Source organism: Sciurus carolinensis, chromosome 2 (assembly GCF_902686445.1).
Source record: "Sciurus carolinensis chromosome 2, mSciCar1.2, whole genome shotgun sequence".
Taxonomy (NCBI): domain Eukaryota; kingdom Metazoa; phylum Chordata; class Mammalia; order Rodentia; family Sciuridae; genus Sciurus; species Sciurus carolinensis.
Genome location: NC_062214.1, coordinates 96,802,328 through 96,813,424, shown reverse-complemented (window position 1 = coordinate 96,813,424; position 11,097 = coordinate 96,802,328). Strand labels below are relative to the sequence as shown.

Genomic DNA, 11,097 nt, shown 5'->3' with positions numbered 1-11,097 from the left:
GGTAGATGCTCTCCTGTTCTTAGCTCCAAGTGCGTGCACTTCACTCTCCTTTCTTGGCAGCTGGTCCAGTCCTCACACTCTTGACCCTCTACCTGGATGTTGCTCACATATGTCTTTCTACTTCCCTGCTGCCTGCTGGTAGTACCTTTCTAGTGAGTTCCACCATTGCCTCATTCTCCATGGAACCCTTAGCAGCTCTCAACAAAACAAAACAAAACAAACAAACAAACAAAAAACCAAAAAAACTAAAAAACTTTCCCCCATATTGTCCCTATTATTGTTCCTATTTCTGCTTCTCCAAACCGCTTGACTGTAAACCTCAGCTTCATCTTTGCTATTTCCACTCCCACATCGCACATATCTGTTCACTAAGTTCCAAGAGTTCTGCTTGGAGATTTCTTTCTCCTTGTCCCTTCTTGCTGTAATCCCCCTTCCTTGTTTTGTTCATTTCTAAATTGCAGGTTTCTGCCATCCCAGTTTTCCTGATCCACTTAGGTGTCCACTGTTAGATACAGGTTCCACTGCAACCATTTTGAGGTGTTCAAGGTTTAGTTACCTTGGTCCCTAACTTTGATATTTGATGCCTTTTCTATCGTTTGACCCCATCTCTTTTTCTAGTATGATTCATTCCATCTTCTAGTATGAATTGCAAAGCCAGACCAACTCTGCTCAGACAAAGGGGCTGGCTGCACACTGTTCACATATGATCCTGACTAACTGTGCCTAGACCCATTGTCTCTAGAAGAACTCAATCAATCCCACCTCCTCTGAAAAGACTCCAGGGACCATGACTGCCTCCTTTGGGTTCTTAAGTGACATATAGTGAAGCGACTCCAGCAAGTGGTATATATCTATATCTATCTTTTATATAAATACACACATATACATATATGCATATATAAATTATAAATATATATAAATTCAGTTTGTGTCAAGGAATCACTATTACACTTCAGAGTTCTTTTATGTTGCTACTTTGAATTACTGAATTCTCAAGTGTCGGTTTCATTTAATATGTCAGCAAACATTTACTTTTTTTTAATGCAACATACAAACTTCATTTAACAAAAGTAACAAGTAATGTCAAACGGGTACTAATATTAAAAGAAAAACTGACTTGAAGAAATTTTATCTTAAACACCTTCAATAACCTACTTGCAGTTGCATTTAACAGAGCTCTGTTGTGAAGAATACAGCTCATGAACAGGTCTGGATGCATGATTTGTACATTTTTCAAGTATTCACTGAATACTACCTTAAATACACATAAACATTAAATTTGCAAAAGATTTAACTGATGATCCCAGATATACTTTGTTTTCGTTGCTCTTTTGGAAGAGGCTCATGAATCTTGCAATGAACCCAGGCTAGTTTCTGGACATCAAGTCTCCTACACCTCCTCTTCAGACATTAGATGAGTTTTGGATACTTGTTTGGAAAGTTCTCTGGGTAACACGACATGCCGGCACTCACAGTGCTCATGGAAGTACTTATACGAATAGTAGATCTACTTCTGGACCATACTGCCCGCGCGCAGCGAGGCGGAAACCGAAGGGTGCGGGAGTTGGGGAAGCAGAACGCACGTCCGTTTCAAGTCAGGGCAACGACTGGACTAAAAATCAACCGCAAACATTCACTTCTTAAGGTGTGTAGTATTTCCACGTCTGTTTCCTCAGGTAATCTTCACAACCAGGTAGAGTGGATATTCTGCTCTTTTTACAGCTGAGGAAACTGAGGCTTAGCAAACGATAACCTTTTTTTGCTAGGCTCTCACAGCTAGTTAGCGACATCAGGCATATCCCCCGGGAATGGGCCTAAACTAGAAACTGAAAACCGACTTCTAATCCCAGCTCTACTACATTCCAGCCCTTAAGTAAGTCACTGCTCTGCCTCCCTGCCGACAGGCATTTAGCGTCAGCTTCTAAGTGACCGCTACAATCTCATACCACTCCACCAGGGTCCAGATGTAGTAGGTGCCCAGTGAACACGTGCAGATTTGATGTGGAGGACGTTTCTGATTAGCTGGGGAGAAAAGGGCTGCGCGGAAGGGTAAGGGGAAACTGGGCTCAGGGCTCTGGGGGTGGGGGCGCGAAATAGGGAAGGCTTCCTAGAGAAGGGGAATTTGGAGAGGCCAGGCTGGGAGGAGGGAAATAGACAGTGATGGCGGAGTGGAGTGGGAGGACATTCCGATCTGGGGAAGGGCAAGCACAAAGTGGTGCCCAAGAGGAGAGTGAGGCTTGAGGCGGGGTGGAAGGAAGTGCTGGCGGCGCGCCCCGGGCCCAGAGCAGGCAGGGTGGGGAGGTGCACAGAGGCCCGCCCGGGAGAGGGCGTCGCACTGGCACCCCCGGCCAGCCGCACGTCCGGCGGCAGCTCAGGCGGGCTTGGGCGCCCAGCCGGCCCCCGCCCCTCCTCCGGGAGGGCGGGCGAGCGGCTGCGGGGCGGGGCGCGGGCTCGCTCGGCCTCCTGGTGGCGCCGCGGCCCTTGCACTCCGGCCGGGCTCGGGCTGCAACGGGAGCGGGACCCGGGAGGCGGCGACGGTAAGTGAGCTCGGAGCCGGGGCGGGTGTGTGTGAGCCTCGAGTTCTGCTGGAGGACCCAAGTGCAGCTGGGACCCCCAGTGGCTTCGGCTCCGCCAGGTGCGCTGCGCTCAGCGCGCGAGTCTCCGCACCGAGCACGGGTCTTGGGCTGGGAGGTGCGCTCCAGGCTCCTTCGCCGCACCCTGCCCCAGAGACGTGCAGAACAGTTGGTGGCGATTCCTAGTGAACCCGCCTCGGAGTTCGGAGTGACAGCTGGGAGCGATCCCTAGGGAGCACCGCAGACCCTGTGATACCCTGTCGTACTTAATTCTTCGGCGGGCGGGTTCAGACCATCCTTTGAAAAGAAAGGGCATGTGGCCGCCTCTGTTTCCCTGGCCAGCCGCACCACTGCACGGTCCAGACAGGTCTTCCTGAAATCCCCCGTCTCACTTAGAGCACATATCCTAGCCTTCCAAGGACTTTTCCAAGTTGCATCACCGTTTGGCTTCTAGACAGGTGCTTGGCTGTCATGTTGGAGTTAGTTACACAGGATTTTTTAAAACTTTGTCTACTTACTATGTGTGTATTCCTTTGCCCCAAGTCCCCTCTAACGCTGCTTACCTGCTTAAAACACGTTGAGAATTCTTTTGGAGGCCCTCAAACCGGGCTTCACATCTTAGAGTTTAAAAAAGTTCTGGTACTTCCGTCCCACACTCAGATATCCTCATTCAGTTGGTTTGGGATGCAACCCAGGACAATGGCATTCTAAAAAGCCCCCAAGGTGATTCTGACCTGCAGCCAGATTTGAGAGCTTCTGTTTTGGGAGGGGCTCCCACAAGCCAACTTTTGAACCATTAAAGATCAGTCCTGGTGTAGAACTCATCTCAGGAACTCCGGAGGCTTCTTAATCCACGCTTCTACCTTAAAAGCCAGTTGGTGCCTTTTTAAAAAAAAGTTTCCTTTGTTTCTATCTCTCTGTTTACAGTAAATATTGCTGGGGTACTTTCTGCCTAGGAGGTAGGAATGAGACCTTAAAACCACTAGCAAAAGTCCTTGCAAAGATCAAGGTTATAATGCAAAGTTGTCCTATTTGGAAAAACGAAGTGATTTGACGTGTTTGCAAAGGATCTCAGTCCAAAAAAGATTAAAAAAAAAAAAAATTGAGGAATTTGTCAGGTTTTGGAGACCCCCCTGAACACACATGTAGAGATAGTGTTTTGTTTGTTTGTTTGCATAAGTGAGGAATTTTTCTTCAAGATGCAAAGCTAATGAGATCCTTAAGGTTTTGTGGTTGCTATTTGTGTCAATGTGTGTACATTTGTGAGTTAAACTTGTTCGGGATGTGTGATCAAGTCCTACAGATACACCACTGTGTACATTTCTCAATAGAATAATATCTGAGTTAGGAAATTAGTGCCTTAAGTAAGTTGCATGGCACATCTGAGTGACACCTCTGCCACCTGTCAACTGACCTTAAAAATGATAGGCACATAGTACTAAGGAAAAACTGAACATATGTTTGTACTGACTGAAACATATGTTTAATTGTATATATGTTATGTAGAAAGTGTGTTCCAGTGTCCTTGTTATTAACATGATAGTCTCTGGGGATCTTGGTTAATAAATTGGTGTATTCCAAGTTTGATATTTGTATTAAATTCTCACCCGGATGTTGCTGCCTGGCTACAAATCAGAGGATTTGATTTTTTTTTTTTTTTTTTCCTTTGCTGTTGGCCCTATGTATTGTATTTCTCTTAGCCATGGAATGACATCCTTTCAAGAATGCCCTCCAGAGGTGGAGGAATGTCTGTGTTAATTTCTAACTCATAACATGAGTTAGAAACAATCATTTCAAAAAAAAAAAAAAAAAAAAATACAGTTTTGCCCAGTTGGTCTTTCTCTTCTCCCTACCGTCTACTACCATATCCTCTCCTGTTGCTGTATTCAGTTGCTGAAAGTGTGAGACTGTGGGAGTCATTGTAATAGCCTTGGTCCTGGCTGGGGAGTGTGGGTTATGTGGAGTGCATGCTCTTATGGGATGGCCCTTGACCCCAATCCTCTTCCTTGGGGGAATAAGACCATATGGAAAGCATTTTCCTACTGTTGATTTTCTTTTCTTTCTCTCATGTGTGGACCAGGCAAATAAAATGAACCATATTATTGAATGGTTTGTTAACTTGTGAATCTTGTCTCAGTGTGTGGGTGTGTGTGTGCATTTGGGGATCCTCTTAAACTCTTGCAAAAAGTTACATCTGAATAGCAGTAGTAACACTGTGAATATACTGATAATTTGTCCTCTTTCAAAAAAAATGTTTATCTAAATGTGGACCTAAACAGACACATTTCTCACTTTGGAATAGCAGGTTTAATATTGTAAAGTGGGTAGAAGGCAGTACATGAAGCCACATGTAAAGAAAGGGATTTCTTTGTTCAGGGAAAAGGTAGACAGTATCTAGAAGAACTTTTTCTTTTGTTGAGAATAGACTCCTTTTTATTGTCCTCCTCCTCCTCCTCCTCCTCCTCCTCCTCCTCCTCCTCCTCCTCCTTCTTCTTCTTCTTCTTCTTCTTTTTTTGGTCTTCTTTAGGTCAATTTGCTCCTACTGATGGGGCAAGGGATGGTTAATGAAATTTAATGTCCTCCTTAGCTCTTTCCCCTTGAAACTCACTTATCTAAAGAGAAGACCTGGACTTTTTATTTTATTTTATTTTTTTTATTTTTTAAATTATTTGTTCTATTTAGTTATACATGATAGTGGAATGCATTTTGATTCATTATACACAAATGGGGGCCCTGGACCTTTTAAAAAGCCTATCTATTTGTGCCTTTCTTTCCCTCCTCTGGTCCTGGTGCTAAAGGGCAGAGGAATGACTGAGAGGTTGGCATTAGAGGAGAAACACAAAGTTCAAGGGGAATTGAAAATTGGGTAATTTTCCCTGAATGATCCAGTGCTTGCTTTATTCTGGCCCATGACGCTGCTGTTATCATGAAACAAGTTATGACACGAAAACCCCGAACATGAAAAAGAAAAAAAGTTTGTATAGGGGGTTTGATGGGAGTAGCCTGAGCTGGGCAGCCTTCACCAGGGGAAGCTGGTGGGAGTTTTCTTGCAACCCCCTTTGCCTTCTTTCTCAATGCTGCCTCCTCCATCCCCCACACCAGTATTGCTTGGGCTTCATCATAAATCCACAAGAGGGGTTTTGTTGTTTTTTCTTTATTTACTCATTGAGCAAATCCTTAAGAAACCCCCACTACTGGCAGAGCTCTGTCTTACCTGCTGAGTTCTTGCTCAATGGGAGATAGTCCCTGCCATAATGAGCTGAGGTGAGGGACTTGGGAACTCTGGGTTGCAGTTAAGATGGGCACAGAGATCTGACGGGTGGGTGCCTTGGGGCACTTGGCTAGCCTCACATGGGTTCACTGAGTTCTTGAGTTCGTTGGCGTAGAAGGCAGAAGAAACACTTTTCTTGGGCTTAAATTAGAATTTATTTAATTGGGTCCTTATACCAAGTTTAAAATGACTGATTTGGGGTATTTTTCTGACTGGAGGAGAGGGAAGAACAAGTACAATTCAGGTAGAGGAGAGAGAGGAGTGAAGAAAAGGAGGCTAGATTCTGGCAGGTGCATTTTTTAGAGGAGTCTGATGAACAGGGGACTCTCTGGGGTTGGGAAGCTTCTGGATCCATTTTTGACATGTTGGTAGCTGGCAAGGTAAACTTAGTAGCAGTTTCCTCCACACACAACTGGTAGGAGGGCCCAGAGCATTATCCTTTTCAGAGCAAGTGTTTGGTTTGTATTTCACGCTAGCCAGTGGGTTGAATCTTTATTCTTCATAATACTATTGCTATTTTAGCTCAGTTTCCCTGATCAGGCTGGAAATGGGCTTCAGGCAACTTTTCCTTTGGGGAAGTTGTCTACAAATAGCCAACCATAGAGCATATCATCCCATTGATATAAGAACAGTTATTCTTTGTTTATAGACAGGCTTCCTAGTGTCAGGTCTCATGCTCAGCATTTCTTTCTCCTTGCTCTGAACCATCATGTCCCTGAGACATAGGAGGTAGTAGCTTTCTTTCACAAATAAGGAAACTGAGGCCCAAAGAGTTGTTGGATTCTGTGGCAGCTTACAGTGTTTGGAATGTCAGAATTGAGGTTTGAGAATGCTCAGATTTGCCTGAATACAAAGCGAAGTTCCTTGCACAGTTGCTCCTCTTAAGCAGATTGGATCAAGAAATTGTTTTCAGTGCCTGTTTCTTTTCTTTCTTTCTTTCTTTCTTTCTTTTTTTTTTTTAACATCATAGTCTCTTTAAGGCTGGATTGATTTATTCTTCTTCTCTACTAGAAGAGGTAAACATTCAGCTAAAGACCATTGTAACCTTGTGATCCCAAGGGGAATTTTATGGAATCCTACTTTTCTAGGTGTTTTAAAAGACAGGGTAGAGTAGGCTGTTTGGAATGGGCCCCAACTCTAGGTTTAGAGATTCCTTATCTCCTCATTCCTTGAAGTTCTGTAGCCCTCCATGTACTGTAGATAATTGGTTGTTGGGTAAGAGATTCACTGTTTGGCTTTCTGGAGTACAATGAAGCTGTGCATGTCCAGTTCCTGTTCATGTGGTACTTGTGACAAAAACAAAACTCTGCTGCATAGTAATTATGTGGGGCTCTTAAAATTGCAGGTAGTAAGGGCTTAGAGGTCGAACGGTGCTATCATTAGTGAGGATGAGTTTGAAACAGGGTTCTTGAATGAGTGGTCTTGCACAAGCTTTCAACCCCAGGACTGGCTCCTGGGAGCAGTGCCAGGGACTCAGTGGAGGGTCACAGTGGAGTGAGAGTGTGTAGGATCAGAGCAAGGGCATGTGTTATGAACATGGACTATTCCTGCCAGCCTGACTGGAAACCTCTTTGTTTTCAGGGCGGAGTTTATGCCCTGCTGTCCAATCACGGGGATTTCTTCTTGCCTTGGGTAATGTATTCCATGGTTCAGGACTTCACTTTGATTATGAGTAATCATTCCCCTTTTCTTTTTGCCAGAGGATTTAGGCAAAATGACCATGATTTTCTACTCCTGACTTCAACAATTCCCTTGGTTTTGACCTCTTACCACCATTGGTTTGCTGTCATTGTATCTTGTTGCATTTGAAACAGACCCTCTATTTTGTCTTGCAAATGTCCAGACCAGCATAGGAAGAGAATCTACTGTGAATAGTAGATCTACTGTGAATAGTAGATCCACAAATACTCCCAGGAGTCCTGCGACTGAGCATGCCTGCTCTTGGTCCCATTTTCTAGGTGAGGAAGTCAGGTACTAAGCTGGGTGTCAGGTATTAAGTGGAAATTTGAGGATTCCAACTTAGAGTGTTAGAGTGGGCTCTTTTGACTTGATTACAAAAAAAAAAAAAAAAAAGAGAGAGAGAGAACTGTTTTCCAAGTCATAAAGGGGTTCTCATATATTCTAGGAACTAATGTATGTCCTTCAACTTCATGGTAGCTGTATTGATAGCTTTTTAAAAATGAGTTTCATTTTCCTTTTTTTTTTTTTTTGCTTAGGTTGTTTTTTATCCTCCTTACTAGAAGCAATGACTTATTCGGAATCACACAGCTGCAGCTGGAAAGTGGACTAGCTTCTCTCCTTGCCCTAGTCCATTATCAAAAACCTGGAAAGCTGGCTTAGAGTAGTGATAAACGTGAAAGTTTTCTCAGAGTTACAGAGGAACAGATAAAGAATTGAGGGAGAGATAAGGGAGAGAGAGAGGATAATTTGCAATGTGCCATTTACCCAGCTTGAGATTTCTTTGGCTTGTGAATTTCAGGTTTGGGGTTTAAGAACTTTTTTCTAAAATGTGGCCAGATTTGGCCCAACTGTCCCTCCTGTCCTGGGCCACCTAGAAGCTATGGGGAGGGGAAGGGTGGGGAGTGGAGTGGTGGGAGCAAGAGATTAGACCCAGATAGTAACTGATTCTCTGGGATTGGCCTGCTCAAGGCATGACCGCCTTTCCCTGTAGGGAGTGGGGTAGGGCATGAGAGAGAGAGAGAGAGAGAGAGAGAGAGAGAGAGAGAGAGCGCAACAGCGAGAAAAGTGATCCCTAGGGGAATTTTATGGAATCCTACTTTTCTAGGTGTTTTAAAGGACAGGGTAGAGTAGGCTGTTTGGAATGGGCCCCGAATCTAGGTTAGAGATTCCTTATCTCCTCATTCCTTGAAGTTCTGCAGCCCTCCAAGTTCTGTAGATAATTGGTTGTTGGGTAAGAGGGCGGGGGGGTGGGGTATGGAGAGAGACAGAGAGAGACAGAAAGACCTGGTCCTTCCCAGGAGATCTTCCCAAGATCAGTAATTCTCACAGTAGCAAATTCTCCTAGAGCTTCTACCCCCAGCTCTGTCCTCAGAGCATTTACTGTGGCTACTCTGTGAAACAGGTATTATGAGAAGCCTGATTTACAGGGGAGGGAAACAAGGCCATGGGAAGTTGAGCAGCTTGTCAAAATTGTGCCTCTTTCTAGTGGTGGGCTCCAGGGTGGAAGCTGGTTTCCAACTCTGAGCTGTGCTCTGAACAGCTTCTGCCTCTCCAGGTGGTACAGGCTCCTCTTCATTCCCTCAACTCATTTCTTCATTCACGTCTTCTGTATGCATAAGGGCTTGCATGTGCCTTCATCTTAGCAGTCAGAACAGCATCAATGCCCTTGTGTACACCTCTGACTCCCACAGACCTGCAAACCAACCTGTAAAGGGGAGGGGTTTCTTTACTGATCTTGTATGCCTAGTGCCAAGGAGAAAGGAGAAAATAGATGTTCAATACATCTTTGTGGAAGGAGAGGGGAAGACAGCCTTTGGAAACTTGGCATCTCTGTATTTCATCTGCCTCTTTCTAGCAATAATTCTGGTAATTATTATTGTTTTTAAATAGAAGACACAGATAAACGCTAAGAAGTGTGAGAGTGTAGAAGAGCGTTTCATAAAAATGATGAGAGAATTCTTGATAACAGTGTCTATTTTTTTTTTACAAACATATTGCAAGTTATCAGCCAATGGTTTTTGCTTGTATTTGCTTAAAGTATTTATTGTTCTAAGTCTTTCCTACAACCAGCTGGCAGATTATTTTGTGAGTAGAGGAGGCTTCGAGACTTGCAGGCATCTTTGGGGGCTGCTCCTGCCATTAGAGCCTGTAGGACATTTTTTCTTTGATGTTGAAGACCAAATATTGATAGGGCTCTAGCCCACCGTCCATTTTTCTTGGGCAAAGCACAGGTTACTGTTTTCATATACAAGCCAGCAGCACGTCTTCCATCTCTCCTGCAGACCCTTGGTATCTATGGGGGAGTGGTTCTAGGACCCTGTAGGTACCAAAATCCATGGCTACTCAAGGGAACAAGTCTCTTATATAAGGGACTATATAAAGTATCACACTATGGGGTTGGGGTTGTCAGTGGTAGAGTGCTTGCCTAGCATGTGTGAGGCACTGGGTTCAATCCTTAGCACCACGTTAAAAAAATACAATACAGAAAAACACAAATAAAATAAACTTAAAAAAAGATATATATCTCTCTATATGTATATATAAAGGCACATTTATAGTCAACTATATTGCACATTTTAGTTAGCTTTTCCACTGCTCTGACCAAAAGATCTGATAAAAACAATTAGAGGAGGAAAAGTTTATTTTGGTTTCTGAGATCTCAGTCCATAAATGACTGACTCCATTCCTTGAGGCTCAAGGTGAGGTAGAACATCATGGTAGAAGCATTAGGCTGAGGAAAGCAATGAGGAACATGGCACCAGGAAGCAGAGAGAGAGACAGAGAGAGAGAGAGAGAGAGAGAGAAAGAAAGAAAGAGAGAGAGAGAAAGCTAACTCTGCTCAATAAGGACAAAATATATAACCCAAAGGCATACCCCCAGGAATCCACGTCCTCCATCCATACCCTAATTGCCTACGGTTACCACAGAATTAATCTTTATCAGGGAATTAATCCACTGATTGGGTTAAGGCTCTCATAACCCAATCATTTCACTTCTAAACTTTCTTGCATTGTTTCACACATGAGCTTTTGGGGGGTACCTCATAACTAAACCATAACAGCACATAACTATACATATCCTCCTGTATGCTTTAAATCATCTTTAGACTGCTTATAATACCTAGTGCAATGTAAATACTGTGTAAACAATTGTTATACTGTTTCCTTTAGGGAATGACAAGAAAAAAGCCTATGGTTCAGTACAGATTTGTTTAAAACTTTTTTCAATCCGTAGTTGGTGGAGCCTGAGGATGTGATCCCCACAGATGCTGAGGGCTGAGTGTATTCTCATTCTTTTTTGCACTGTGGGGAGAGCTTTAGCATTTTACCTGCTTGAATTGGAAGCCCTGTTTGCCTATCACTAGGAATGTGGTTCTGGCAGATTCCTCTTTCATTTCAGATTTGTTTCTTCATCTGTAAAATTGGGATATAGTACCTATCTCATGGAGTTGTTGTTAGGGCCACATCTGTTAAACATAGTATATTAGTTTTCAGATAGGGCCCCCCTTGGGGGACATTTGACAATATCTGGAAGTACTCTTTGTAGTCTTGACTGGGAGTATTGGTGGCTTAC

At 43.8% G+C, this 11,097-nt stretch overlaps 1 protein-coding gene across 3 annotated transcripts in view; it reads left to right on the top strand.

Annotated features, from left to right (window-relative positions):
* The first annotated feature begins 2,339 nt into the window (after positions 1–2,339).
* The window catches only part of Cgnl1 (cingulin like 1), a 157,189-nt gene continuing 148,431 nt past the window's right edge, over positions 2,340–11,097 (top strand). For 2 of the 3 annotated variants that reach the window (XM_047541748.1, XM_047541750.1), the window contains exon 1: positions 2,340–2,537. The gene's annotated coding sequence lies outside the window, so the exon portion shown is untranslated. The remainder of the gene's footprint in view (positions 2,538–11,097) is intronic. The other variant, XM_047541751.1, reaches the window with a different exon arrangement.